Below are 17,859 nucleotides of genomic sequence, written 5' to 3'. Positions count from 1 at the left end.
CGTTCTTGCCTGTCTCGTTCTTTTTCTCGTTCTTCTCTTTCTCTTTCTCGTTCTTCTCTTTCTCGTTCTCGTTTCTCTTCTCTATCTCGCCCTTCTCTTTCTCTTTCTCTTTGTCGTTCTTCTCTTTCTCGTTCTCGTTTCTCATCTCTTTCTCGCTCTTCTCTTTCTCTTTCTCTTTGTCGTTCTTCTCTTTCTCTTTCTCGTTCTTCTCTTTCTCGTTCTAATTCTAAACGCCTCATCTCTAATTCTTTTTCTTGTCTCTCTCTTTCCATTTCTAATTTCTTCCATTCTATCTCACGATTTATTTCCAAGGCACGCATTTTTACGGTAAGTAAACTTATATTTAGCTCACCTGCATCGCTGTCAATGTCACTGCCTTTATCTTCCTTTTCAGTGGAAGCTACTTCCTCACTTTCTTTTATACTATGTGCCTCGCCTTCCTGTTTCTCCTCGGCCTTCAAATGCCGGTGAACCTTGGACAAGATCTCCACACGGGAATCACTGGCACGGATCTTGATCTCCAGGTAGGCACTCACCAGTACGAGTTCCTGTTTGCCCAGATATTTTAATCTGGCAAGACAGTCCTCCCTGTTCAGAAAAGCCTGAACATCGTCCAGATCATCGATGGTAGCTTTTTCTGCCATTATCACTTGGAACCCTAGCACTTAACACACCACTTCACTTTAGCACTTAACACACCGAGCACTGTTCTATGTCAATATTGCACTTTACCGCACCAAACACTGCACTTGTCAATATTGCACGTAATTACACCGGGCACCGCGCTACACAATATTGCACTTAATCACAGCGAGCACCTCGCTCTACAATATTGCACTGAATCACACTGAGCACCGCACTACACAATATTGCACTTAATCGCTTAATCACAGCGAGCACCGCGCTGCACAATATTGCCCTTAGTCACTCCGAGCACCGCACAGGACGTACAACGTCCTAATAGTCACACACAGGGGGAATTATTTACAGGGATTACGCCACTTCACCACCCCTGTCAAACATACTTGACAAGGGGTCAGATCCCGCTGGGGATGCCAATTATGTTACGGCCCTCTCGGGTCGCAACCGGGTTCTTTCTCTGATGTAAGTAGAGTTTGGGTATCCGGCCCCAAGCTAGTAGTGGCTTTCAAGGGATGTGATCCGTAACGCAAGTAAATTAAAGGGGAAGGGAAATAAAGGCAAAAACTTAATAGTATAATTATTACCATCACCATAAATACTATATAAACGATTACACAGGGGGGGGGGGTATAAACACTAGAATACACAACGTAGTCTTCCTCTGAAGACTCTGGACGTTCACGGTGCTCAACAGTGCTAAGCTCTTGGTCCTCTTGTGGCCTCACGAAGAATCCTTCGATTCTATAATTATAATAATAATAATTATAATAATAATTTTTATTTAGGCAAAGGTACATACATAAAGAGATTTTACAAAGTTTGTTGGCTTTATAGATAAGAGCTAGTACATACAATGCCTAAAGCCACTATTACGCAAAGCGTTTCGGGCAGGAAAAAACACTACTGACTAAAGCTTAAAACTAATGGGTAAAAAGAAAAGAATGCGTTGAGTACAAATAAAAATAGAGGTTCTATAGAAAAAATTCTCTTGAGTCTACCCTGGCCACAGGCCAGCCAAATCACAGTTCCACTGGGGGCACCGTCGTGGAGGCCATCAACCACAAGTCCAGCCGGTAGCTGGCAGGTTCCAATCAGCAGCGCTGGTTAGGCCACTCCACGATCGATACTAAGGTCGCGAGCCCTAGTCAGGAGCCTCGTGTTATCCCACAGGTCACTCTCCTTTCCACACCACCCCAGTGGTTAAGCGTCTCCACCAGTCAGTCCCAGGTACGACAATCCCTCAACTGCCACGTCACAGGCAGGGTAACACCACAGTGTTCATCCGGGGGGCGACTCACAGCTGCTGCAGCAAACACTTGGAGACAAGACGGCTGCCTTGGGTAGACTGATCCAACTTCCATTACAGCAGTCCCAGGTCGACTCTGTAATCAGACACGTCATCAGTACTAGGGACACTCTAGGGCACGTCACTCACCGGCTCAGACCCAAACGCCCACCTATCCACTCCATAGATGGCGTTGCTGTCTAAGCGCCACCTCACCAGAGGTCAGCAGCGGCTGTGTTATGAGCTGATCAGGACGGGAAACTATCCCTTGTGGCTGGTATTTCCTGTCCTCACTTGATGGCGCCGTCCATTTGGAGGAGGTTTCGGGAGCTGACCCACAGATGGCATGGTCGTCACTGCTCCGTGCTCAGACGCTGGGCTCGGGTCCGTAACACAACCTGAGACAGTGTTCAAGCGATCCTCTCGCCAGCCCGAGGAGTGAAGTGAACGTCCAAGTCTCTAATAAAATGCCTTCTAGTGATGTAAGTGTTGACACGTCTCAAGCTAGTATTGACCCCTCCTCCAGTGCTGTAAGTACCACTGTGGCGAGTGAAACATATGAAAACCCGTGTGTCTTAACTGTAATTAACAAATGCGCTCAAGAACTCATTCCAAACAATACCGCTTGTGTCCCTATGAATTCTGATGAACATGAAATGATTGTAAATGTTAGGAAAGGTACAGGCAACCAGCTGACCTTGAAACAGATGAAAGACCTCTTTGCCATTGATGACTGTGAACAATTGTCACTTGTACGCAATAGTCTGCAACTTGTAAATCTTGTGAACACTTCTCTTTGTCAGGTTTATGAACACCATTACCCACGACCAACTCACTCTTAAATTTCTCACGTGGAATGTGAGAAGCGTGCGAAGGAGACTGTTTGATCTAATGATGTACGCTGGTGCCAACAACATTGATGTACTGTGCCTGCCGGAACCATACACTGCAAACACAAAAAACAAAACGCCACCCAAACTCTCAGGTTATGTAGCATTCTCAAATGTTGGTTCACATGATGTCGGTATCATGACGTATGTTAAAAGTAACCTAGTGTGTAAACATGTTAAAAACCACAAAAGTGACGACTCATATTATCAGCAGTTTCAGATTGCTACAGCGACCGGCTTTATTAACTTAGTTAATGTATATGTAAGGTGCGATCAAATGGTGGAAGCTTCTCTTCCAAAAATCACCAGCAGCTCTCAAACCATTGTCATGGGTGATTTTAATGCTAGACACACTAGCCTGGGTGACTCCAAAACAAACAGGAATGGCAGGGTCTTTGTAAAATATTTGAGAGATAATAACATGTCCGTATTCAACTTTGACTCCTCTAACGTCACACACCTCATGGGTGGCAGACTTGATTATGTCATTGGTCACGGTCTCATCGATAATGCTGTCGGAGGATCAAATGTTCACGAATTAGTTAATGATCACTTTGCCATATTCAGTTCTTACACTATCAATAATGTCAAACCCCTAAACTTTGAAAAAAAACAAAAAAAATTAATTTAATAATTTATCACTTTAATGCGCGCGGTCCCCGTGAAAAAAAATAGTGCATTGTGCGCGCGGCGTTTTGGGCTCTTGAGCGTAATCACCTAACAATGTGTAATCTTTTCACTCTCGTGACACCAATTCTCAAGCTACGTATTTCATTTTGGTATCAATGTGTTGGCAATAAAATTCTCTACAAGATCATATGTATAAAATGTAACCAAAGCATTAGCTATTGCACCACGAAATAAATAAAAGCGTAGATCACTCGCCGTACGCCCAAACAGCAACAAAATGTTCATACTCTTTTGTTTGTTGTCAGCTCCACATTAGTCCTACAGCATTACATTTTATATCACTGAACTCGCAATAAAAATCTCTACACAGACATATGCATATAAATGTAGAATCATGATCGCGGCCCACACAAGAGTGTGTGAAGTGGGCGATTACCCTCGTTGTGTCACCAACTCAATAGTCTCTCCACTAAGTTACAATACAATGCCGTTTTCTCAAATAGGCCATGTGCCTATTAGAAAAAAACGGAAATTTAATGGCAAACATTTTCATACTAACCCCAAGTCGGTCGAATAAGAATTGGATTTTATGTTGCTTTTTTACATCGCACGGCTATTTACGACGCGGGGGCAGAACCCACATAAGCAAACCCGTCGGGTATGTACGACGCGGTCCCTTTAATATCCCTGAAAAATTACACATGCACTTCAAATTCCGCATTTCTGAATGGTATAACACTTAATTTTTTACTACCGCCAAAGCATTATATGAGGACCTGGTCACTGAAGTAACCGCTTTTTATGACAATATTGTAAAATCCACAAGACCCAAAACAGTGAGGAGGTTCACTGACTTACGCCTTAAGATGTTGTTCACGGACTTACGCCTTAACCCTGCATGACAGAGTTCTATTCCTAGCTGAGCAGTATAAAACACATAAAACAGCTGACACCCTCAATATATTTCTTAAGGCCAGCCGAGAGTTTAGAGAGCTAAAGGAACAGGTGTATAACCAGCACTGGGAACAGTTTTTGCAAGGCATCAATCATGCAACATCCTCATCCCAAATGTGGAATAAAATTAAAAAGATTTCTCGTCCTAGCAGTCGTCAACTTGATCACCATTCACCTGTAGACTATGCCGACATGCTGCTTCGACAATATGCAAGCACTGCTAGTATAAGCAGCCTGCAACTAGATGTACAAAACCATCTGATAAAGGTGAGAAAAACCGCAGAGGGCAAAATGTTTACTATTACTAGAGAAGAAAACCTCAACACTTTCCTCTCCCAATGTGGTTTGTCTCACCTTATTATCTCTCCCAATGAATTACCTTAATTAACCCCCTGTCAACTAGTGGGGCTAGGTATCCTAAGTCTCCTTGGTTCATTTTCTGACTTAATTTTTAACTTACTCTTACCTAGTCATTTACCGAAATTATTTAATTGAGTTATTAAGTAGTTCTTCAGGTCTTTTTAATTATACAGTCATTACTGAACTATCTATAGTTATTAATCATTAGCTTAAATTTGCCTATGTTTATTATTCAACATTTCTTTGATTTCATTTATTACCTAGGTTGCCTAGCCTCGCCATGCTCCCTTACTCCATTGTACCCCTGGCTTTGCCTGCATCTCAAATTGCAAATTGTTACTTACAGTGTACCTGTGAGTACTCGTAAGCAATCTACCTCATTTTTGCTCAATTTTTTTTTTTTTTTTTTTTTTTTTTTTTTTTTTTTTTTTTTTTTTTTTTTTTTTTTTTTTTTTTTTTTTTTTTTTTTGTATTGCTTAGTCTTGCTTATATTTTTTGTTTTGTATTTCCATATCTTGTGTTTTGTATAGTCCATGTTTACATGTTTTTTCTTTAATCTCATTAATTGCCTAGGTTGCCTAGCCTAGCCATACTCCCTTACTCCATTGTACCCCTGTAAGCCCCTTTTGTGTTTGTTTTGTACAGTATTGTGTATATATTTTTCCCTATTTTATAGCTTTTTTCTACTTATTTCTGATTCTACAATCAGCTTTTTTTTATGCAGTCAAGTATAGACCCTGAACTTAACCTCTTATCCACTATCTATGACAATAATCACTTTAATGATCTAAACTGCAGATATTTTGCAGCACATGATGTAAACAATGTATTAACTCATAATCACAATATCTCTGTAATCAATTTGAACGTTAGATCCCTAGGTAAACACTTCGATGATGTTAGTGCCTTGATTGAAACTATTGGCAACAAATTCTCTTTTATTATACTTACTGAAACATGGTTGAAAGAGGATACTACTCAACTCTTTAACATGCCTAACTACTCAGCAATTCACAACTGTCGTCAACTTCAGAGAGGTGGTGGCACTGCTCTTTACTACCACCAAGAACTAACATGCTTAAAAGAAATTAGAACTAGAGACTGCTATGGGGAGTATATCTTCGCCAGCTTCAGAGTCAAGGGTGCCGAGTCTGTCCTGTCTGTGGGTGCAGTCTATAGAATTCCCAACACTGATGTGTCTGGATTCAACTCAAACCTTAGAAATCTAATACTTGATAACAGACTGAACAAAAACCACCTAATTATCGCAGGGGACTTTAATATTGACCTCTGCGAGCCAGAACACCCTACTGCTGTTAGCTTCCTCAACTGTATGAATTCCTGCCTCCTCATACCCTTAATCACTAGACCTACTAGAATCACTGATAGCACTGCCACGACTCTAGATCACATCTGGACCAACATAACCTCTCCGCTTACTTCAGGTATAATCACCGATAGCACTACAGACCACTACCCCACATTTCTCTTAACTAACATTAGCAAACCACCTCTAGAAACAAGGGAGTTAAGCTTTAGGCTGCACAATGAAACTGCTATAAACAATTTTATAACTGCTGCTGATAATGTCAACTGGGAGTCCGAGTTAGGTAACATAGGGGACATCAACCTAGCAGTGCAATCTTTTCTACAAACAACTCTTAGCCTTTATAACACCCACTGTCCTAGGCTTACAAAACAAGTCACAAGCAAAAGGCTTAACAATCCTTGGCTTACAAAGGGAATACTGAAATCCATTAACAAAAAACACGACCTTGAGAAGAAGTATAGGTTAGGAATTGTCTCCAAAGAATTCTCAAAGAATTACTCATTATTGCTATCTAAGATAATTAGACGAGCCAAAACTAATTACTACGAAGACAAATTTACTCAAATAAAGAGCAACATTAAACAAACTTGGAGCACAATTTCACAAATATTGGGATCAAAGAAATCTTTAAATAACAAACCGACTCTCCTGTCTAATAACAATGGTCAGCTTTCAGCCTCTGATTCTGCTATTGAGTTTAATAGGTTCTTCTCTTCCATTGGTTCATCCCTTGCAAATGATATTCCATCTTCCAGTACTGACATTAAGGACTATCTTACAGGTAACTATCCACAGTCTCTGTACCTAAAGCCTATTAACTCCACTGACGTCAATGAGATAATCCTTTCCCTTAAAACCAAGTCTGGTGCCCTTGAGGAGATACCAACTTTAATTTACAAAAAAGCCTCCAGATCTTTAGCCCCTGCTATTGCTTTGCTCTTCAACAAGTCACTTGAACTCCAAACCTTTCCAGATATTCTAAAAAAAGCGAGAGTAACGCCTGTCCACAAACGTGGTGACCCCACAGATGTTAACAACTACAGACCTATATCAATCCTGCCAAACTTGTCAAAAATTTTTGAAAAACTTATATACAAGCAGCTTTACTCATATCTAGCCAAACTCAATATACTTAGCCCTTGCCAATATGGCTTCAGACCCAAAAAAAGCACTAACGATGCACTTATTAGTATGCTTAACTCGATTCATACAGCTCTTGATAAAAAGGAGTTCCCTGTTGGGTTATTTGTGGACCTGCGTAAAGCTTTTGATACTGTCAACCACCATAACCTTCTTCTTAAATTACATCATTATGGAGTCAGAGGACACTCCCTACAATACCTCGAGTCCTACCTTACTGACAGGCTCCAATATGTTTCTGTGAATAATACAATTTCTCCCACCCTACCCATCAACATTGGTGTTCCTCAGGGCAGCATACTTGGCCCTCTCCTCTTTCTCATCTACATTAATGACCTTCCAAATGCCTCCCAACACCTCAAACCAATTCTATTTGCTGACGACACAACCTTCATTTACTCCAGTCCTGACCCTCTTGCTCTAAATGCCACAGTAAATACTGAGCTAAATAAAGTCCATCTTTGGCTAACTGCCAACAAACTCACCCTTAACATTGACAAAACCTTCTATATTCTGTTTGGCAATAAATCCTCTAGTCTTATAAATCTCAAAATAAACAATACCCAAATTTGTAACAAATTAGATGGCAAATTCCTTGGCATTCTCATTGACCACAAGCTGAATTTCCAGGGACACATTCTAAATATATCAAAAAAAGTTTCAAAAACTGTGGGCATTCTTTCTAAGATCAGATATTATGTACCACGCCCTGCCCTGGTGACTCTCTATTACTCTCTTATCTATCCTTATCTCAACTATGGTATTTGTGCTTGGGGTTCTACTACCCAAAATCACTTACGTCCTCTAATTACCCAACACAAAGCCGCTATTAGAACAATATCCAACTCTGGCCCCAGACATCACTCGGTACCCCTACTCAAATCTCTTAATATGTTAGATATTAAGTCACTGCACATTCTCTCATGTGTATTATACATATATAAAACGCTAAACTATAATGCCAATCCTGATCTTAAAAGCTTCATAGAAGGTTGTAACAGAACCCATGAGCACCACACCAGAAATAAATACAGTTTTGATATTCCTAGAGTACGTCTTAATCAAACTAGAAATGCTCTGCAAATCAAGGGGCCCAGAATGTGGAATGACCTTCCCAACCATGTTAAAGACTGTACCTCTCTCAACCAGTTTAAGATAAAAACTAAACACTACCTAATAAATTCCCTGTAATCTACCTCACTCCTCTATTGTCAACCCATGTCTGTTATTTTTTTTTTTTTTTTTTTTTTTTTTTTTTTTTTTTTTTTTTAATCAACACTGTTTGTCAACCTATTGTATTTGTGCTGCTTTTTCAGTCATGTTCCACCTTTTTTTTATCTTTATTTGTATTTGTTCTCAACATCTTTTATTCTTTATGCTCAATTAGTATTAAGTTCTAGATATTAATGTTTCTTGCCCGAAACGCATTGCGTAATAGTGGCTTTAGGCATTGTATGTACTAGCTCTATCTATATATCAATCCATTAATGTAACATCACTTGTATGTATATACCTTACCTGAATAAACATCTGAATCTGAATCTGAATCTGGCTAGTACCAAAATAAATCGTAACTTCAATATTGAAATTACCTGTAGTGAAATAGGGCCTGATGATAACTATCGCATAACCCCCTTTGAAATTAAAAATGCACTCAAGAAAGGTAAGGCTACCTCTCCTACTCTCCTGGAGAGGATGGCATCACATACAACACCATGAGATGAGTTTGTTGTTGATTAATTATAACATTGAACTAATCATTAACTATCCTTAAAACTAGTAGAGTAAACAGCGTTGTACGTCAGTGCAGATATGTAATGTTTATAAGCTGCACGATGAGCTAGTTATCTCCCGGCAACAACAACAACTAGAGAGAGCTCAGGGACTGAAGGCTCCTCGCTATCTTGTCTGGACTGCTGTGGTTGAGTCAACACCTCTTCTGTGTGACTCTGTCTCCTTCTCCTCTTCCCTTACCTTATCCTGTGTCTAGTTTACAAAGCTAAGTACCGTGTAGCATGCACGTTTTCTGGCATAAGTGTGTAGTAATGTGTATAGGCTACACAAGTGTTTATATTGCTAAGTTACTCTAAGGGGTCTCAGAGGAACCACGTGTGCTCAAGTGGTACCAAGCTACCTAGAGTCCTTGCTAGTGTCCCTTGCCTAGTAGACTTTACCCTAGCTTGTCCTAATTGTAAAACCTTGTATCCTGCCTACGTGGACCAAGGCTTTTAACGTAAGATAGTGTGGTAAAGTAGTTATTGTTATTGTTGTTAATGTATATAGGGGGTTGTTAAGAGGGGTTAATAAATAAGTTAGTTTTTAAAGGAGTATCCATTCTTCCTGTGTAGGGGATCAGTGATTATCCGCTAGACTGACATATTTTCTTAAGCCACTAAATTAATATGATTTTATATTCTTATTGGGGGCCGGGCCTATCTGATCTCCACTAATTTTGATACATCCTGATTCTAGCTGTTGGCCCTTCCCATTAATACTCTATACCCCCTGTTATAAATAGGGGTGTCTGTTATGTTGGATCTAGTATTAATTCAGAGTAGGGTCAGTAGTTAGCATTAAGAGGTATCCAGTACTGGAGATCTGCAAGGCCCGGACCCCAATAAATATATAAAAGTAAACTTATAGTGACTTATTACTGCAATTGTCAGCCTAGAGGTAGATCATAGATCTCCTACACAGGAAGAATGGATACTCCTTTAACTAACTTACTTATTTATTAACCCCCCAACAACAACCCCCCATATACATTCACACCAATAACAATAATTACTTTACCACACTATCTTACGTTAAAAGCCTTGGTCCACATAAGCAGGATACAAGGTTTACACTGAGAACAAGCTAGGGTAACGTACTACTAGTGAAGAACCTGAAGCTTGAGGCAGCTTAGGGTAGTGAGACCACGTGGTACCCTAACACAACACAACTCTTAGGGGTACCCAAAACACTGGCAAATACTACCCCAGGTCTACACAAATCTTTCACTTCCAGAGTAGGCATACTTAACAACACCGTACTTAACTTAATGGTTACAGGAACTTAAGGTAAGGGAAATAAGTAAGAGGAAAGGTAGAGGAGTGCAGAGCAGCTCAGGAAGGTCTTGACCCCCACGAACGCCAGTCAGAGAAGACCGCATCCAGCGTCCCGTCCAGGGCTCCCGAGTTGTTGTGGTGCCGGGAAGAGCCTAATTGATCGTGCAGCTATACACATTAAAAGTCTTCACCGATGTACAATATTGTTTACTCGTTCTAAGGATAGTTAATAATTACTACAATGTTATACTTAATCCACAACAAGCTCCAGAGTCTGAATGCTTTGTGAGCAACAAGATTCTTCCTACGTTTGGCAAAGAAGATACGAACAGAGACACCTCGCCATGCGTCTCACTAATATAATGTAGTTTATTTAGCTCAATTTGACCTCTGGTTTCTAATTGAGGAACAACCCCCCATAACAGTAGCCAAATTCATAACAATTTCCTTCCTGGAAGAAGCACACAAACTTGCTTTGCTGAATATTTTATTTGAGAGGGACAAAACTCTCAGGCGGCCTTTATTGATCTACAAACTGATTTTGATACAGCAAACAGAGAAATAATCCTAGAACAACTAGTCTCTTTTGGAGTTAAGGGTAGACTGCTGACATGGCTCAGGGGTTACCTGAGTAACAGAACCGCCTCAGTTCTTTTCAAGAGGGTCAAAAGTAAACTTTGTTCACCCTTTGAGTTGGGTACACCCCAGGGTGGAGTGCTAAGTCCTACACTGTTCAATGTTCTGATGCACAAATTAACAATTGATATTCCCACACTACCTGACGAGGCCGTCATTTGTTATGCCGATGACATATGCATTGTTGCAAATTCCCAAACTAGACTGCAAGCTCTACTTGATTCATTCGCTGCAAAAGCATTGAATGTGGTCTTGTTATCTCTATAACTAAATTTAGAGTTCTTCATCCCCTAGAGAAAACTCATGCCCCTATAACTTTCAAAGTCAACAACCAGAACATTGAAACGTGTAGGCAGCACAAATACCTTGGAGTTGGTATTAACAGTGTCATTGTAAACGATGTACATCGTAGGTTAAAAGAAAGACTAAAACCATTGAAAACAGTTACTGGTAAGAATATTGGTATTAATATTAATGTTGCTAGACTATTCTATATGATGTTTGTTAGATCTCTCGTTGATTATAATGTTTTGCACTTAATTTATTTCCTCTCCTCTGTGTTGGACAAACATGAAGTAGTACAGAATGAGGCCATGAGGATAATTCTTGGTGCCCCAAGATGCACAAGAATCATCAACATGAGGGAAGAACTGAAGCTTCCAACCATACTAGAGAGAATCATGCAAGTCAACACTACCTTTTGCCTTAAAGTCATGAGAGACTCTACATCTCCTGCATTGCTCAGAGACAAATTATTTAGTGCTGTTAACACCCTATTGACTGGTGCCGACATACAACTCACTCCTTTTATGATAAATGGCTGAGCAACAGTGCCTACAATCTCATTAAACTCAACATTCCTTTTAAGTGCAATCTACCTGTCTCTGATATTCCTTTTTATCTGTACCCCACCATTCAAGTATCATAAACACCTGTCACCAAGAAAGATAATGAGAATCTTGCTCTTCTCAAAGCTATCACATTCGAAACAATTGCCTCCTCCATCGAGAATTTAAGATCTTACGAGCACTGTGTCTACACCGATGGCTTAGTCCAATCTTCTACTGGACGGACTACAGCAGCATGTAGGTTTTATAGAAATAATATTTGCACAAAGACTGTCAGTGTCAGGTTAAACAACTGGCTGACCTCCACACAAGCAGAACTAGCAGCATTACAACTAGCTACCAGTACATTAAAAAACATTGGAGGAGGAATAATATTTTGTGATTCAAAGTCTGCTCTTCAAGCAATCGAAAACTTCTCATGGAAGATCGACAGCAAGAACCTCATACTACCAATTATAAATGACCTAATTGCTGCACAGAGTAAAGGGTCTCGAATCTCCATTGTATGGATACCTTCACACATAAATATAACTCATCTTAATGAGACAGACATTGCAGCCAAATTAGCGTACAACAAAGATGAAGTTGAATTAGATCTAGGTATCCCCATCTCTGCTGTCAAAACTGTAGTGGTCTAAACACTCAGGTCTGATAGGAAAGAAATTACTGACTCCCAACGACCTGAAAGTACTAGTATAAAAAGCTACGATTTGTTCAGATCTGAAATCTATATCTATGGGCAGCACAAAACGTCCACTAGACTGTGCGACACAGTGGTTGCAAGGATCAGGTTGAGTTACCGTTACCTGTGGCAGGTGGCTGCAGGTGACGGATCTCCCAATCCTGAGCACTCCAGGTGCATACTCTGTGAGCAGGAACTGCGGCACGATCTCCCACACTACATCGCCGAATGCCCAGTTATTAGACCTTTCAGACCAGTTGGCATGAGGTACCTGGAGCTTTGCAATTACTTTATTCACTCTCGTATTCTTGAAGATATCCTCACAGTGTACCCAAAATTTGCCAGTGCCGGCTACTAAACATATGACCCTGTATGACTAACCATACTGCGAGATGGGGACTTTTATTACCACTGCTACCTTACTCACTCTTGTGTTGATGATATCCTCAAAAGGCATCCGAAGTCTGCCAGTGTAGACTGCCTATCACATGCCTCTGTATGACTAACCATCCTGTGTGATTGGGATTTTTTAGCATCATGTAGTTAGTTTTTTGACAGACTGTACTCTACTTCATATATTCTAGGGTAGCTGCACTAATGCAGATGTACCTCATGTATTAAAAAAATAACATAGTCCTAGTGTTTGCAATCCCTTTGGAGTAGTAGTAAGAAACTCGCCTGGCATTTCGTGAGTGCTTTGTCCTTGGTTCGTAACCTGGTCGGTGCGGATTCCCTGGGCACCAATCCTTAGTTGTAGCCTTTATTTACCAATCAGTAAAATGGGTACCTGGTTGTTAAACGATTTGGACGGTCGTATTCCGGGGAATATTAGGATTAAGGGCGTGCCCGAAACTCTATGCGTGCTAGTGGCTGTCCAGGAATGTAAGAACTGTTGTATATATTGTTACGGTGCCCTCTGCTATTTCTTCCGTGTGCCTGCTTTAAGAGTCATGTCAGCTCTCCCTACTGGTTTTCTGAGATACAGGGAGTCTGTTGGTATATGTGGCGACTAGACCGGCCGCCAGATAAGGGAGTGTAGCGAGTAGATTATCCCAATAATATACTCGCTCCAAATGCTTTGTTAATATTCCTGTCAACCTTTGGAGATGAATGAGGTGAGGCGTTGCCCGGGCATATAAGCAGCAGGATAACAAACATTAACCAGAGTCTACTTTCAAGTGTGGTCTAGAGCAGACACTTGCGAGATACTGTACCAACGCTCAGTGCGCTCAACTCACACCAACGTATCACCTGTGTACTTCTGTATATTCGACCAAATATATATATAGTATCTTAGTGTCTGTGTTTATTTGTCACCATACTTTACGTAACAATAGAACTGTTACATTGGTGACCCCAGAGAGTTTCGACGATACCCAGCCACGATGGACTACAACATGGACTCTCACTGGACCTCCACTGCTGCTGCTTGCTGTGGACCGCAGCCACCTGTCGTGGAACGTTGCCAACACCCTTGCCACAGCTATGATTTTCATCGCGATCATCTCTGCATTTTCATCTACTACGGCTTGCTGCTCCACGATCACTACTCACTCATCTGGCAGCCTCATCAGTAACTACATAATGTGGGATCTACAGCCTGTCCTGCCGACTCTCCGTCGCTGCCAGGGCACTGCTTGTTCTACAGGGGCGCCCACGAAAGCTGCTCTTTCGTCAGATTCATCTACACGTTCACTGCATTCTGATACTCTGCCGACTCAAGCACTTTTCGCAGTACAGGACTTACAGCTTGCGTTTCCGACTCTTCGTCGCCTCCAGGACAATTCAGCTCTAGCAGTGATTCCCTCGTTGTCCTAACTACGTGCCTACATTACCTCCTATTGTCCTGGTGCCCGAGCCCATCCGACCCGGATCTAAATGCTCCACCAGCGACCCAAGGACGCAACAATTATGCACATTCTTCTCTCCTGCTACACCGAGCTTGTCCACACACTGCCTACATCTTTTGGTACCAGTCTACAATTGCCACAGTCAACAATGTAGTACTCGGCGTGTACAGTCCTAATCAACCCAAGACGCTACAGCTTCGACACAGAGCAGACAGCAGACTACGACCGCATCGAGCCGCCACGCTCTCGCTCCCCGAGTTCAGACACTCACAATTCTCAATCGAGCCGCCACGCTCTCCCACATAGAGCTCCACGACTCCGGCCTCACTCAGCTCTCCGCTCTGCTCCAGGCTTCGTCTCAACGTCTGCGACACTGCTAAATCCAGAGACACATCCGCCGACTACGCAGTTCACTTTTCGACCCCAGTTACCAGCCACACCACAACCTGATCCTACGACGACGAACGATCCTGTACGTGCGACCTCCCACCCTACGACCCCAGTTAGATGACATCAGCGAAGAGGAGGAAGTTAACTTTGATGGTTATGTAACGCGAGCAGGGCGTACAATTCACCGACCAGCTAAGTTCCTTGATCAAGTATTTTTCCTTTCATCCCCTGGGAGGGGGAGTTCTGTAGCGAGTAGATTATCCCAATAATATACTCGCTCCAAATGCTTTGTTAATATTCCTGTCAACCTTTGGAGATGAATGAGGTGAGGCGTTGCCCGGGCATATAAGCAGCAGGATAGCAAACATTAACCACACCATTTGGTCACCACTTGGTCCGGGAGACATCTCCCGTCACGCAGGGTGCAGTTGCGCCTCCAGATCTCCAGTATCATCTATTGATACTGGTAATGGCTCGAAAGGGCCACCACTTACGGGCTATTCATGCCCGTGCCACCTCTTGGGTGGCTTAATCTTCATCAATCATCAATCAAACATTAACCAGAGTCTACTTTCAAGTGTGGTCTAGAGCAGACACTTGCGAGATACTGTACCAACGCTCAGTGCGCTCAACTCACACCAACGTATCACCTGTGTACTTCTGTATATTCGACCAAATATATATATAGTATGTAGTACTATATATAGTATCTTAGTGTCTGTGTTTATTTGTCACCATACTTTACGTAACAATAGAACCGTTACAGGAGAAATTTACATTATAAGTTGTAGGTAAGGGGAGGGTGACACCCTGATATAAATGAAAGAGTACCCCCTACCTGCATTCCCTGTGGATTCCCAAAAGGAATCCACAGGGAAATAGCAGTTAGGCTATATAGACTACGTCTAGGTTACAGATGCAACTGGGAGATTGGTGAACCCCGACAGAGAAAGTGCATCTTCTGCCAAACTGTCACAGAAAAGCCATTACTTCACTATCTTCTGGAATGTGAAGCAACCAATGACCTTAGAAGAGCTTTAAGAGTTCCTGAATCATGCAGTGGCCACCCTGAAGCCATCAACACAGCCACTCTCCTGGTCAACAAAGGTGTCCAGCAGCTGGACACCCTCATAAAGACTGTGAAGCAGTATCCTCCCCCACGATAACAGCTTGATGGTTAAATGCAACCTCAGAACACTGGGAAAAAAAAAATTGTACCACTTACGGGCTATTCATGCCCGTGCCACCTCTTGGGTGGCTTAATCTTTATCAATCAATCTACCTGCAGAGCCGCCATTTTGTAGAAAACGCTAGCCGATTGCGGATCGGCCGACTTAGGTCACGGGCGACCAATCAGCAGCCCACCGTGACGTCACCGAGTGCCCCGGGCGGCGCCAACGTCAGAGTTGACCTGACTGTGGAGTTGAGAGGACGCGCCTCGGTCAGCTCTTGAGGATCTGAGGCTCTACAAGCCTTATTCGGTGGATTAAACTAGCCATCGCAACCCACCATCGTTATTGAACACTCTGCGCTTCTGGGAAGCAAGAAAGAAGCCAAGTTCATTGAGCGGAGGAGTGCCAAACTTGGAAAATTGGTCGGCGACGACGCTGGGCGGCGCCGCTCGATGCTGAGGGTCTGGAAAGGTGTGGCGGGCAGGCTTAGCTACGACCGGGTTACATTCACTGAGGGTTTTGGAGGAACGACACCGTTCCTAGGACAAGGAGCAACGCCTTGAGGAAGGGACGAGTGTGTGCATATAGTGATTAGCTCAGTGCCCACTGGTGAACCAGGATTGGGATAGCTGAATCTCTGGGATTGGATCGGCGATTACGCGAAGGCTGCACGACACCTGAGGACTTGTGGAACGTTCCTGGATCGTCAAGGATCGACTCAGGAAGCGTGGGAACCTCACACCATCGAGGGACGCGTCGTGAGCCAGGAATGTAAGGTAGATCAAATTTCCCTCCCATTACCCCTTGTGTGAGTAGGCTAGATAGGCCACGATATTTGTATATGTATATTGCAGTATAGCACTAATAATTTAGTAGGACAGGCTGCAGGGCAGCTTGTGTCGAGGACTGTTGGAGAGGGCAGTGTGTGTGGACGGCAGGACAGTTGAAGAAGAGGTGCCGACGTGGCGAAGAGGCCCTTCTGTGAGAGAGTGTGTGACTCCTGTCTAATCTGCCCAGTTGAAGGAGTGGTTGGATGTCGTGAAAGAAGAGTTGCTGACGATCTCCAGATTTATTATCCTTATTTTAATTTTCATGTATTGCTTGTGATTATATGTGTGATCATGTAATTTGTGTCAGTAAATTCACACATTTTATCATTGTGTTTAAGTGTGCCTCCATTATAACATTTTCTATGAGCATACACGAGGGTTATCATAGTACCACCTAGGGAACATCACGTTCTCTATAGAAGTTCTTATCGCCTGGAGAGTGGTAAAGCAGCACAGACTTATATAAAAGTGTACCCTAAGCCATCCGACCAGTATCAGAGCCTGAATGGTGGCAACAAGCAACGTAGTGGCTGGAGATAGGTAAAGCCACACAGACTTTTATGGGATAGTACCCTGGGCGGACAGTCCAGTGGCAGATCGAGGGAGTAGCAACGCTCTGGCAACAAATGCAGTCTCCGTGGTGTAGTGGTAAGACACTCGCCTGGCGTTCCGCGAGCGCTATGTCATGGGTTCGTATCCTGGCCGGGGAGGATTTACTGGGCGCAATTCCTTAACTGTAGCCTCTGTTTAACACAACAGTAAAATGTGTACTTGGATGAAAAAACGATTCTTCGCGGCAGGGGATCGTATTCCAGGGACCATAGGATTAAGGACTTGCCCGAAACGCTACGCGTACTAGTGGCTGTACAAGAATGTAACAACTCTTGTATATATATCTCAAAAAAAAAAAAAATACAGTCTCTTTACAGTCTCCGTGGTGTAGTGGTAAGACACTCGCCTGGCGTTCCGCGAGCGCTATGTCATGGGTTCGTATCCTGGCCGGGGAGGATTTACTGGGCGCAATTCCTTAACTGTAGCCTCTGTTTAACGCAACAGTAAAATGTGTACTTGGATGAAAAAACGATTCTTCGCGGCGGGGATCGTATTCCAGGGACCTGCCCGAAACGCTACACATACTAGTGGCTGTACAAGAATGTAACAACTCTTGTA

This window comes from Procambarus clarkii, chromosome 8 (genome assembly GCF_040958095.1).
Source record: "Procambarus clarkii isolate CNS0578487 chromosome 8, FALCON_Pclarkii_2.0, whole genome shotgun sequence".
Classification (NCBI taxonomy): domain Eukaryota; kingdom Metazoa; phylum Arthropoda; class Malacostraca; order Decapoda; family Cambaridae; genus Procambarus; species Procambarus clarkii.
This window is presented reverse-complemented; position numbering follows the sequence as displayed.